Source organism: Equus quagga, chromosome 14 (genome assembly GCF_021613505.1).
Source record: "Equus quagga isolate Etosha38 chromosome 14, UCLA_HA_Equagga_1.0, whole genome shotgun sequence".
Taxonomy (NCBI): Eukaryota; Metazoa; Chordata; class Mammalia; order Perissodactyla; family Equidae; genus Equus; species Equus quagga.
The window spans coordinates 50,779,683-50,792,748 of record NC_060280.1 but is presented as its reverse complement, the minus strand read 5'-3'; positions in this window follow the sequence as shown (position 1 = coordinate 50,792,748).

Here is a 13,066-nt window from a genome sequence, read left to right as displayed (position 1 = left end):
CAAATGTGTGTAAGTATGTAGTGTTTAGTTCAGTAGTTGAAAACATTGGGCAGATTAAACAGGCTCACACGCAGTTCACTAATAGAGAGCTTGAGAATGTGACCTGATTTGAAAGGTTTTTACTCAGCATGGGCTGCCATAACAAATTACCATAAACTGGGTGGCTTAAGTGACAGACATTTATTTATTTAGTTCTGGAGGCTGGGAAGTCCAAGGTGACAGCTGATTTAGTTCTTGGCAAAAGTACTTTTCCTGAATTGCAGACAGACACCTTCTCCCTGTATCCTCACATGGGGGGAAAGAGAGCTCTGGTCTCTTCCTCTTCTTCTAAGGACGCAATCCTATCATGGGGGCTCCACCTTCATGATCTCATCTAAGCCTAATTACCTCCCAAAGGCCCAACCTCCAAATACCATAATATTGAGGATTAGGGTTTTAACACACGAACTCTGGGGGGACACAAATATTCAGTCCATAACAGAGGGCTTATGATTTGATTTGAGACTTGGAGTTCCAAAGCATCCCACCATTGTCTGCGTGACCTTACATGTCATGGCCATCATCAGTCATCCTGTTGGAAGGTCCTCTACCCCCTGCCTTAGTACAGACGGCATTAAAAAGACTTAGAGAAGAGTTCTGCATGGGTGAGGGGTAAGGGGATGGGGAATAGATCTTGTAACAAGATCAATCCTTACTTGCAAGAATGGAGTTTCCTGGAAGGTAGAAGAAGCCCTGTATGGGAGAGTTTAGATGGAGGAAACACTTGGGAGAGAGGCAAAAAGCCAGCAGCAGAAAATAGTTTGTATCTTTATAGGCTTGCCTAGGGGTTTTGCAGAGGATAAAAGGCAGAGTGGGGCTGGCCTGGTGGCATAGTGGTTAAGTTCACGTGCTCTGCTTTGGTGGCCTGGGGTTTGCAGGTTTGGATCCTGGGTGAGGACCTAGCACTGCTCGTCAAGCCACGCTGTGGTGGCATCCCACATAAAATAGAGGAAGATTGGCACAGATGTTAGCTCAGGGCCAATCCTCCTCACCAAAAAAATAAATAAAATAAAAGGGCAGAGTGCTGCACTCTGACCTCAAGCTAGCACTTGAGGGAAGGAGTGGTGTCTAAGTAAGAGTCAGGGTCCAAGAGTTCCAGGTGAAGAGCAGTAGCTGATGACTGCTGGTCCATGGCTGAGTCAGGAGAGACTGCTGCCCCAGAGGAGCTTCTGAGTGGACAACTTGGGAGAGACTCAAGGAAAGCTTCACTTTTCAGAGCATTATAGAGGAAGCTGACCCTTGAAATGTGGAGTAGGGGTGAGGGTGGATATCAATGCTTGTGTTACATTTATATGTAATCTGGGCGTGACAGAATTTCCTCCTATTTTTAGTCCTGAAAGAAAGAATCTTTGCTAACCTACATAGGGTAATTTTTACTGTGACCAACATTCAGAGTCTTCTCTACACCCTCCTAGGAAAAGAAGGGAAACTTCAAGTCATTGCAATCATAATGCGAGTCCTTCCCTTTGAAAATTGCACCTCTCCTCACAGGAGGAGGTGCAAACTTGAGTGGCACCTAATCTTTGCTGAGAAGCACCCTGAGGATTTCTCCACAAGACTAGAATTCTGCAAACCTTTCTTTGCAAAACACAAATGGTAAATATTTTAGGCTTTGCAAGCCATACAGTCTCTGCCCCAACTACTCAACCCTGCTGATGCAACAGGAAGTAGCCATAGACAATACGGAAATAAATGAGTGTGGTTCTATTCCAGTAAAACTTTTTATTTATGGACACTGACATCTGAATTTCATATAATTTTCAAGTCACATGACATCCTTCTTAAAAATTTTTTTCCAACCATTTAAAAGTGGAAAATCTATTTTTAGCTTGTGGTCCACACAAAAACAGTGATGAGGGGTCAGCCTATGGCATAGGGTTAAGTTCGTGTGCTCCACTTTGGTGCCTGGGGTTCACCGCTTTGGATCCTGGGCGCGGACATACACACCACTTGTCAAGCCATGCTGTGGCAGATGTCCCACATGTAAAGTAGAAGAAGATGGGCATGGATGTTAGCTCAGGGCCAATCTTCCTCAGCAAAAAGAGGAGGATTGGCAGTGGCTGTTAGCTCAGGGCTAATCTTCCTCAAAAAAAAAAATCCAAACAAACAGGTGGTGGATTGGACTTGGCATGAGGGCCATAGTTTGCTGACTCCTGCATTAGACATAGCGGGTGACAGAGGGTGCTGGGCCTCTGTCCTTTGAAGAAGGGTGAATGCCAGTCTCTTAATATCAGTTCAGCCTATTTACCTTTGAGAGCAGTTTCTCTTAACTGAATCACCTGTACAGTACATCATTCTCACAAAGACAAGCATTAATTTTCCACTGAGAAAATGCAGGTTGGTCTCCTGCCTAACGAGGAACGGACGTTTTTCCCATCAGCTTGGGTTTTTGCGTTTTGTCTTTGGTGAACAATAGCCTGCCCCGTTATTATGCTGAGAAGCATTTCGCTCTTTCTTGCCAGACCTGAAACTTGGCTGAATCACAAGAACAATCACGCTGGTTGTCAATAGCTGTTCTTTTAGGCGCCAGGAAGAATGGTGCCAACTATGATTAAATTATTTTGATTCTTGGCCTCCCACTGTTGGGGACAATGAGAGGTGGTTCTTGCCAATTCATCCCACCACATATATAAAATCGTTTTTAGCAAAAATAGCATTATATTGCACATGTTCCTTTGTAGCCTATTTAAGAAAAAAACCCCACTTGATAATGTAGCCAACATTTTCCCATATCATTGATAACATTATTTTAAATGACCGTGCACTATTTCATCATAAGTTGCAAATAATTTGACCAAATTCTCCATTGTTACCTTTAAGTAGTTGCCAATCTTTTAATATTACAAAAAATTGTGTAATGAAAATTCTTTTACATAAATCTTTGTACAGCTTCATGATTGTTTTTTTAGGATGAGTTCCCAGAAACGGAATTGCTTGAGCAAGCATATATTGAAGATTTTTGATAAGTGTCATAAAAACACACTCTTTTGAGTTACCTCAATTTATATTTTCATCAGCAGCACATGAAAGTATCAATTTCTCTTTACTCTTGCCATTAAAAATTTAATTTGCTAGGAAAGCACAAAGATTTAATTTGCCAAGAAAGCATGAAGATTTAAATAAAACTGTCTATTTATATGTGTATCTTTCCCAATATTGTGAATATTTAGTGAGATGGGGATATTGTCTTCTTCATTGTTTATTCTCAGTTTCTAACACAATGCCTGGCATATAGTAAATATTCAATAAATACCGGTTGAAATAAAAACAAGAGAAAGAAAACAGACAATAATGCCAATACCTAGTCATATACTTCATATACTTTCCTCAATTTTTCAGACTGGTTACTTTGTTACAAAACATGATCTGATTAAATTTATTGCTTTTTCAAAGCTATGCTGCTTTATAGCTGAAAATGTAGAAGGAAAATGAAATCATTGCAGTGTATGGCTTTGAATCTTTTAGTTCGCTCTGTAGAGGAAACCTTTTGTTTCTACGACATTTACACTACGATGACCTCTCTTTCTCTATTTAAAACCCCATTATGTAGTTTATTGGATCAGGGATATACGTCTTCTATTTGGGATGTGTGTATGTCTAAAGACTTAGAAAACTTTTCATTTTTTAGATACAGTCATTTGCCATATAACGCATTTCAGTCAGCAACAGACCACATATATGATGGTGGTCCCATAAGATTAGTGCCATATAGCCTAGGTGTGTACAAGGCTATACCACCTAGGCTTGTGTAAGTATACTCTATGGTGTTTGCACAACAATAAAATTGCCTAACGATGCATTTCTCAGAATGTGTCCCTGTTGTTTAGTGACATATGATTGTACTTACACAGGTTGGATTAACAGCAAAAATAAATGACCTTAGATGTCTTAAATGGAAATATCCTGTTTTTTATTGAATGCAATTAGGATTTTGCTATCAAAATAGCAGTTGCAGCTGTGCATTCAACAGAAATTCAAAAAAATGCCTGCAAGGGCAAAAATTTCTCTTTAGATTGATACCCTACTTCAACTTTATTGTCTTAGTTGACTTATAGACTCTGTAGTATTGAGTAAAATAGTTGTCTATTTACACAGGCAAAGCAATTTCTGACTCCAAGGTCACTTGCAGTTTATAGAAAAGAAATTTTTTGAAGTTTTATAGAAACAGCACTCAGGAGAGAGCCATAAGGAAGAATAACAGATTTTCTAGGCAAAATGCTTCCAGGAGATCCCACACCTCAATTTTGAGTTTTGTAGACTTAATATGTTCATCTCACTAAAAGAGCCATCATGGTTTTGTTCATTGATGTATTGCAAGCATAAAGAACAGTACCTGGTCTTTTCTGACCACAGTGATATGAAACTAGCATCAATAACAGGAGGAAAGCTGAAATTCACAAGTATGTGGAAATTAAATAACACTCCTGAACAACCAATGGGTCAAAGAAGAAATCAAAAGGGAAATTAAAAAAAATCTTGAAACAAATAAAAAAAGGAAACACAACATACCAAACCTATGGGATACTGCAAAGGCAGTACTCAGAGGGGAGGTTATAGCTATAAAAGTCTACATTAAGAAGAAAGAAAGATCTTAAATAAACAACCTAACTTTATACCTCAAGGAACCAGAAAATAAGAACAAACTAAGCCCAAAGTTAGCAGAATGAAGGAAATAACAGAGGTTAGAGCAGAAATAAATGAAATAGAGACTAGAAAAACAATAGAAAAGATCAACAAAACTGAGTTGGTGTTTTAAAAAGATAAAATAAAATTGACAAATATTTAGCTAGACTAAGAAAAAAAGAGAAAAGACAAATAATAAAATCAGAAGTGAAGGAGGAGACATTACAACTGATACTACAGAAACACAAAGGATCATAAGAGACTACTATGAACAGTTATATGCCAAAAAATTGGTTAACTTAGAAGAAATAGACAAATTCACAGAAACATCCAACCTACTAAGACTGAATCAGGAAGAAATAGAAAATCTAAACACCCAATAATGAGGAAGGAGATTGAATCAGCAATCAAAAACCACACAACAAAGAGAAGTACAGGAACAGATGATTCCACTTGTGAATTCTACCAAACATTTAAGAAGAATCAATCTTTCTCAAACTCTTCCAAAAAACTGAAGAAGAGGGAACACTCCCAAACTCATTTTATGAGGCTAGCCTTATGCTGATACATAAATAAGGACACTACAAGAAAAGAAAACTACAGGCCAATATCTCTGAGGAATATAGATGCAAAAATTCTCAACAACATTCTAGCAAAGTGAATTCAACAGCACATTAAAAGAATCATACACCATGATCAAATGAGATTTATTCCTGACATGTAAGGATGGTTCAACACACGTAAATCAATAAATCACATTAATAGAATAAAAGATAAAATTCAAATGATCATCTCCATAGGTGCATCAGTAGATGCCGGGAAAGCATTTGACAAAATATAATATCTTTTCATGATAAAAACTCTTAACAAATTGGCTATAGAATGAATATACCTCAACATAATAAGTCCATATACAAGAAGCCCACAGCTAATGTCATATTCAACAGTAGAAGGTTGAAAACTTTTCCTCTAAGACCAGAAACAGGACAAGGGTGCTCACTCTCACAACTTTTATTCAATATAGTACTGGAAGTCCTAGTCAGAGAAGTCAGGCAGAAAAAGAAATATAAGGCATCCAAACTGAAAAGGAAGAAATAAAATTATCTGTGTTGGCAGATGATATGATCATATATGTAGAAAATCCCAAAGACTCCATCAAAAAACTGTTAGAACTAATAAACAAATTCAGTAAAGTTGCAGGATACAAAGTCAAAATACAGAAATTAGTTGCATTGCTATACATCAACAATGAAATATCTGAGAAAGAAATAAAGAAAACAACCTATTCACAATAGCATCAAAAATTATAAAATATTTAGAAGAAATTTAACTAATAAAATGAAAGATCTGTACACTGAAAACTATAAGACTGATAAAATAAATTGAACAAGACACAAATAAGTGGAAATATAGCCTGTATTCATGGATTGGGAGAATTAATATTCTTAAAATGTCCATATTACCCAAAGCTATCTGTAGACTCAGTGCAATCCCTGTCAAAATTCCGATGGCATTTTTAACATAAATAGAAAAAACAATTCTAAAATTTGTATAGTATCACAAAAGACCCCAAATATCCAAAGCGATTTCCAGGAAAAAGAACAAAGCTGGTGGCATTAAACTTTCTGATCTGAAACTGTACTACAAAGCAATAGTATTAAAAATAGTATAGTACTGGCACAAAAATAGACACAGATGAATGGAACAGAATCAAGAACCCAGAAATAAATCCCCATACATAGAATCAACTAATATTTGACAAAGGAGCCAAGAACACTCAATGGGGAATGGATGGCCTCTTTAATAAATGGTGCTGGGAAAACTGGATAATCATAGGGAGATGTTGGTCAAAGGGTATAAACTTCAATTATAAGATGAATAAGTTTTGAGGATCCTATGTAGCATGGTGATTATGATTATAGTGAACAATACTGTATTATATACTTGAAAACTGCTAGATAGATGGATAGAGTAGATCTTAAATGTTCTCATCACAAAAAAGAAATGGTAATTATGCGAGATGATGGAAGTGTTAGCTAACATTATGGTGATATTCATTTTGCAATATATGTGCACCAAATCAATGCATTGTACACCTTAAACTTGTGTAGCATTAAATTTCAATTATATCTTAATAATAAAAGGATGAACAATGCCTGGCACATTGCGAAAGCTCAATAAATATTTGTTGTCTGAGGAGGAGCACTATATGATTTGCCTTCTTTAATCTGCCAATCAATCAACATTTCCTTAGCATTTGTAAAATTCTTGGTGCTATGGATTTACACAATTTCTGTCTTCAAAGAATTCATAATCTAATTGGAGAGAAAAAACCCACCACACATAAGTTTTCCAATTGAAATTATGTCAATATCTTAGCAGCCTCAAATGACCATCTTTACAATCAAAACAACAAAGTGGGCTTCAACCCCTTCTGGGAGAAGCCCCTTAAAAATACAAAGTAATAATTCTGTGATAATGGGTGACGGGGCTTCCTTCCTCCAATTTTCTTCCCCCTCATTCCCGCTTTCATACTACCACAACTGATTCTAATATGTCTTTCCCTAGATTAAAATCTTTCAGTGGATCCCATTTACTAGATGACAAGATTCAAATTCCATGGGATGGCTGTGATACCTCAATGATGGCTACAAAAGCTTTGGCATTTCCCTCATTGAGGTTGGGTCTATGTCTCCTCCACTTGGATCTGGACAGGATTCATAACTGCATTGACCAATAGATATGGCAGAAGTGATGCTTTGCCAGTTTGTAGGCTCAGACCTTAAGAGATTGCCAGCTTCCACTTCTTGTCTTATGGAGCACCCACTTTTGGAATCTGAGTGGTAGCATAAGAAATTAAAATATCCTGCTGTAGACAGTACGTAGAGAAACCCTGAAACCATCAGGAGAGGGAGAGTGGCCCAACTGAGCCTTGCTTTCCAGCCTCCCCCACCAAGGCACCAGATATAGGAAAGAAATGGGCTTGGATTCTCTAGTCCAGCTTAACTACCAGCAGATTGTCATCAAGTGACCTCATTTAATACCACATGGAACAGGCGAGCCAACCAGTTGAGCATTGCCCATTTTGTAACTTGCAGATTGTGGGCATTATGAAATGACTTTGATTTCAAGCCATCAAGTTTGAAGTGGTTGGTTACACAGAAATAGATGGCCATAACCATAGTTTATCAAGTTTTTATATCTCAACACCAATCTCTTTCTTCATCATATTTTCCTCTACTTTTAAAAAATTAATAGGGGCCAGGCTGGCCTGGTAATGGTTAAGTTTGCACACTCTATTTTGGTGGCCCAGGGTTCGCAGGTTTGGATCCTGGGTGTGGACCTACACACGGCTCATCAAGCCATGCTGTGGCAGCCTCCCACAGACAAAATACGGAAAGATTGGCACAGATGTTAGCTCAGGGCCAATCTTCCTCACCAAATATATATATATATATATATATATATATATATATATATATATATACACACACACTTTATTATTTTATGTATAAATATATATACTTTTAATTTATATATATAATTTATTAACATATATACTTTATTAATTTATATATACTTTATTAATTTTTTTGAGCAGCTTTTAGTTAGAAAAAATTGAGCTAAAAATACAGACAGCTCTCGTATAATCCTTATCCCCCACTAATTTCTCCTATTTTTAGAATCTTGTATTAGTATGGTACATTTATTACAATCAAGGAGCCAATATTAATACATTATTATTAACTAAACTCCATAGTTTAAATTAGGGTTCACTCTTTGTATTGTATGTTCCACAGGTTTTGACAAATGTAAAATCACATGTATCCACCAGTACAATGTTATAGAGATAGGTTTATTATCTCCTATGATCTCCTATGATCCGCCTTCCCATAACTCTTGTCAACCACTGATATTTTTACTGTCTTCATAGTTTTGCCTTTTCTGGAATGTCATGTGGTTGGAATAATACAGTATGTAGCCTTTTCAAATTGGCTTTTTTCACTTAGAAATATGTATTTAAAATTCTTCCATATCTTTGGGTGGCTTGATAGTTTATTTGTTCATGTGCCACCATTTGTTTATCTATTTCCTTATAGAAGAACTTCTTGGTTGCTTCCATGTTTTCGCAACTGTGAATTAAGCTGCTATAAACATTCATGTACAGATTTTGTGTGGATGTAAGTTGTCAACTCATTTGGATAAATACCAAGGAGCATGATCACTGGATCATATAGTAAGAGTATGTTTAGTTTTGTGAGAGACTGCCATACTGTCTTCCAAAGCAGCTTTACTATTTTTCATTCCCAGTAGCAGTGCATGAGGGTTCCTGTTGCTCCTCATCCTCACCAACATTTGGTGTTGTCAGTATTCTGGATTATGGCCATTCTCATAGGTTTGCAGTGGTATCTCAGTGTTGTTTCAATTTGAATTCCCTAATGATGCACGGTGTTGAGCATCTTTTTCATATACTTATTTGCTGTCTGTATATCTTCTTCTGTTTACATCTTTTATCCATTTACATCTTTTATCCATTTAAGTTGGGGTGCTTGTTTTCTTACTACTGAATTTTAAGAGTTCTTTGTGTATTTTGGATACCACTTCTTTATCTGAACTTTGTGTGTTTTGCAAAAATTTTATCCCATCTCCCTCCACTTTAACTTTCATTCTCCTTCAAAACACACACCTGTTATACTCAAATCACAAAAATCACTTGCTCCCTCTGCATATCATGCTCTCTCTTGTTTCCATACCTTTGCACAGGCTGTTCTCCTGCTGTCTGCATTCAAGGTAGAGGAAACTTTACTTATACTTGAAGTATATCATATCCTGTGTGAAACGTTCCTGTACTCCAGGCAGATTTAGTGCCTCTGTTCTCTGTGCTCACAAATCACTTTGTATATACCTCAATTAAAATACTTAGCAAATTGTATTCTAACTTTGGTTATGATTCTGTCAACCCAAATGAATCATGGGCATTTCAAGGACAGGAGCCATGTCTTTTACATCTTTATACAATTCTCCAGAGCTCCATGTAAGAAAAAAGATACATAATAGGCACTAATCATATGAAGGAAGACCCAGAATAAATGTAAGGAGTGAGGTGTGGGGGGAGAGATCATGAGTTACTCTACTAAGCATTTTATGGTAGAAGCCATAGGCTTCAGGATTGAAGACTAAAGACTAACACTTGACTAGAAATGAATGATAAAGTCCTAAAAGACTTTAAAGGTGGGAAAACATCTATTTATGACAAAATTTTTTAGAGTTTTCTCGTTTCATTACAATAATCACTGTATAGCATAAAAGTATGCCTTTATATTATAAAAATTTCAGAAAATATAGAAAAATACAAAGAGAAAATAAAATTATCTGTAATCTCACCACTTAGAAACAATGACGGCTAAAGTTGTTAATTCATCCAGACTTTTTCTGGTTGTATATTTACAGTGTTCTTTCTGTAACAAAGAAAATTTGCTCTAAAATAAAATTGTATTAAATTATTTTCTGAGAAAAAAAGGCTCATATGCTTAAAAAATCAATATCTGATTCCTACTGCTCTTGTTCAGTTTTCTCTTTGCCACAAAATCCATGCTTAGAAACTTCACTGCACAGTATCACAGACTTTAGACAGTTGCTTTCTATTGCCTTGCTTCTTTGTAATATAATCTCTTCAGTAGTATTGACTATAAAATGAACTGGTTTCACATCAGAAACAAAACAAGTGGGAGGAAATTACAAATTAACTGGAGAATAGTGTCTCATCAAAATATGATTCTCCTTATTCCATAGAAAGATGTACAAATGTGGTTATTTTATTTGACAGTTAGGAATAAGTATATAATATGATATATATTTTTTTAAACCAGTGAGTGATGTCTTTTACAAAAAGACCATGTCTAAGTATTCAATGAATTCCAGAATTCCACTGTGATAGCCTCTAAGATGACCCTCAAATGATCCCCAGCTCCTTGAAGTCACACCCTGTGTAACCTCCACTCCTTGAGCAAGGACTGGTTGTACTGACTCACATTTAATAAGTAAAATATTGCAGAGGTGATGGGATGTCACTTCAAATTTTCCAAGTTCCAAAAGACTGGCTTCCACCTTGGGAGTGTTCTCTCTCACTTTCTTGGGTCGCTAGCTCTGAGGGAAGCCAGCTGTGATGTCATGAAGCAAGTCTGTGGAGCGGTGCAGGTGGTGAGGGATCGAAGCCTGCCAGTAACTATGTGAGTGAGCTTGGAAGTAGATCAATGTGATTGTGTTTCCATACTTCTCAATATGTTATTTTCACTTAACCTTACATTATTGTTCAGAGTTGGCTCTTGCTGTGGCATTAATTAAATGCTCTGACTAAAGAGAAGGGAAGAGAGAGCCTCGTTAGAAGTTCCGGGTGGTATAGGTCACCTCCTGAGACTGGACATAAGCAACTCACCAGAGGCCACTCTTTGTAGTAGCCAGTCCGATTTAGGAAGTCTTATATTTTAATATGGTCTCCTAGAGGTCATAACTTTTTACTAGATCATTTTCTTTAGTTTAGGTTTAAGGGATAATAAATGTCCACAATTCAAATGCAAAAACAAAAAGTTCTAAGTGTGTGGTAAATTCATTTTATGTTAAAATTGTTCCATTCTGATGCGAAGCTATTTAGTCTTTATCATTCCACTTTGCTTGAATATTTATCACTTTCTGCAAAAATATTAATGTATTTGATTATAGGGCTTCTCGGGCCCGGTTGGAGATGTTACATAATTATAGTAAAAGCATCACATTATGTTTCTAATATCTGAAAAAATATGAATTCTGAAAAACATTTGTCCTAAGTTTTTGGACACTGGATTGTGGACCTTTTTTGTCTTCTTTTGGGGTATCATCTCTTGGCTTAAAGTGCAAGACTGAGAAATAGAATCATAAGAAGATAGGCAGATCCAACTTCAGGAGTTGTAAGGGCTTATTTTCTCTCCCACTGTGATTTATCACTCCTGTTCTCCAAATGTGGACATACTGAATTACACGTGATAATAATAGGACTTTCAGAACATATGGTGTTGGGATTGGCTCCTTTTGAATGAAAGCTGTGCTTGACATCAGGTGGAGCTGGGACACTGAGGTTAGGTTTGGGGTATCATCCAGAAAGAATTCTGTCATTGGAACAAAGCACTGCATCCCTGGAGTTTCCCCAACACTGTTTTTATGTAGTCTTTTCCTTGTCTTCCTATTTCCAGAAGCAGAGGTCTTCTGGCTGCTACATTGTCCCCAAGGTTAATTCATTATAAGTCAAGGAAAATTCCTTGCTTTCATTTACTCTTGTGGTCCAGACATTTGAAAATGTAGACTCCCTTCCGATTGACTGAACTATTAATCCAGCTCTTGAGACATTAAATCTGAAATTAATATCTGGGCAATCTCTAATTCCACGTCTCAAAATCAAACACGGGACACTACCTGATATTTCAAAGGGATCATGGCAACATTCTTTAGAAAGTTATTTTAGCATTTGAACTTCAGTTTTTCCATCTCTAAAATGGTGCAAATAATAATAATCCTCCTTGAAGTTGTTTCAAAGATTGAATGAATGAATATGTTAAGACATTTGGAATAATGCCTTGCACATGTGAGTGATGATGAGTTCTTTCTTACACCTTCCAAACCTGTCAGATTTGTCCTTCACCTAAATTTACTTCTACCTTCTCCTTATACCATGGGACAGTCCTCTGTCATTGCTATTATGGTTACAGTAAATAAGTCCTATTTTCCAACTGAACTTTCTCTTGCTCTGAGCTAATTTTCTCTCGCCTTACTTCAGTTCTGGCTTTAGTTCAGTGCTTCTTGTATTTAAATAACATACCCTGTCTTTTCCAGGTGTCCTGGATTCAACTTTATTACCAAAGATATTTCCATTTTAAATCTTATCTCTAATTGTAAAATAAAGCCTTTCTAATCCTATTTTTTAAAATAAACTTCTTAATATCATTAGTAAGCAGCAATTCATTGATAATGTTTCGGTGGTAAAAGGACTTTTTTGAGGTCCCCGAAGTCATATCTTATTGTGCCAATGGGTAAGATTAGCTCTGACTAGGGAGTAGAACGTGGTTTTTGACTATTTAACTCAGATGATTGCTATTTATTTATTTATTTTTAAGTTTAGGAAATAAGAAATAAATTTATTTTATTGCTTAAATGTTGTAAGAGTAAGCCAGAGAGAAACTAAGATATCACAATGTCATAAATATATTACAAACTGTGGGCCTACAGAGATTGAATTTTCATCCATCACAGCAGGAAGTCCTTAGATAGAGAAATCTGTCCTTAGATAATCTGAATCTGAAAAATTGGGAAGTAGCTCTAGAATTGCTTATTACATATATTGAGTAACCACTAGAGGAAACAGTTAAATAATTAA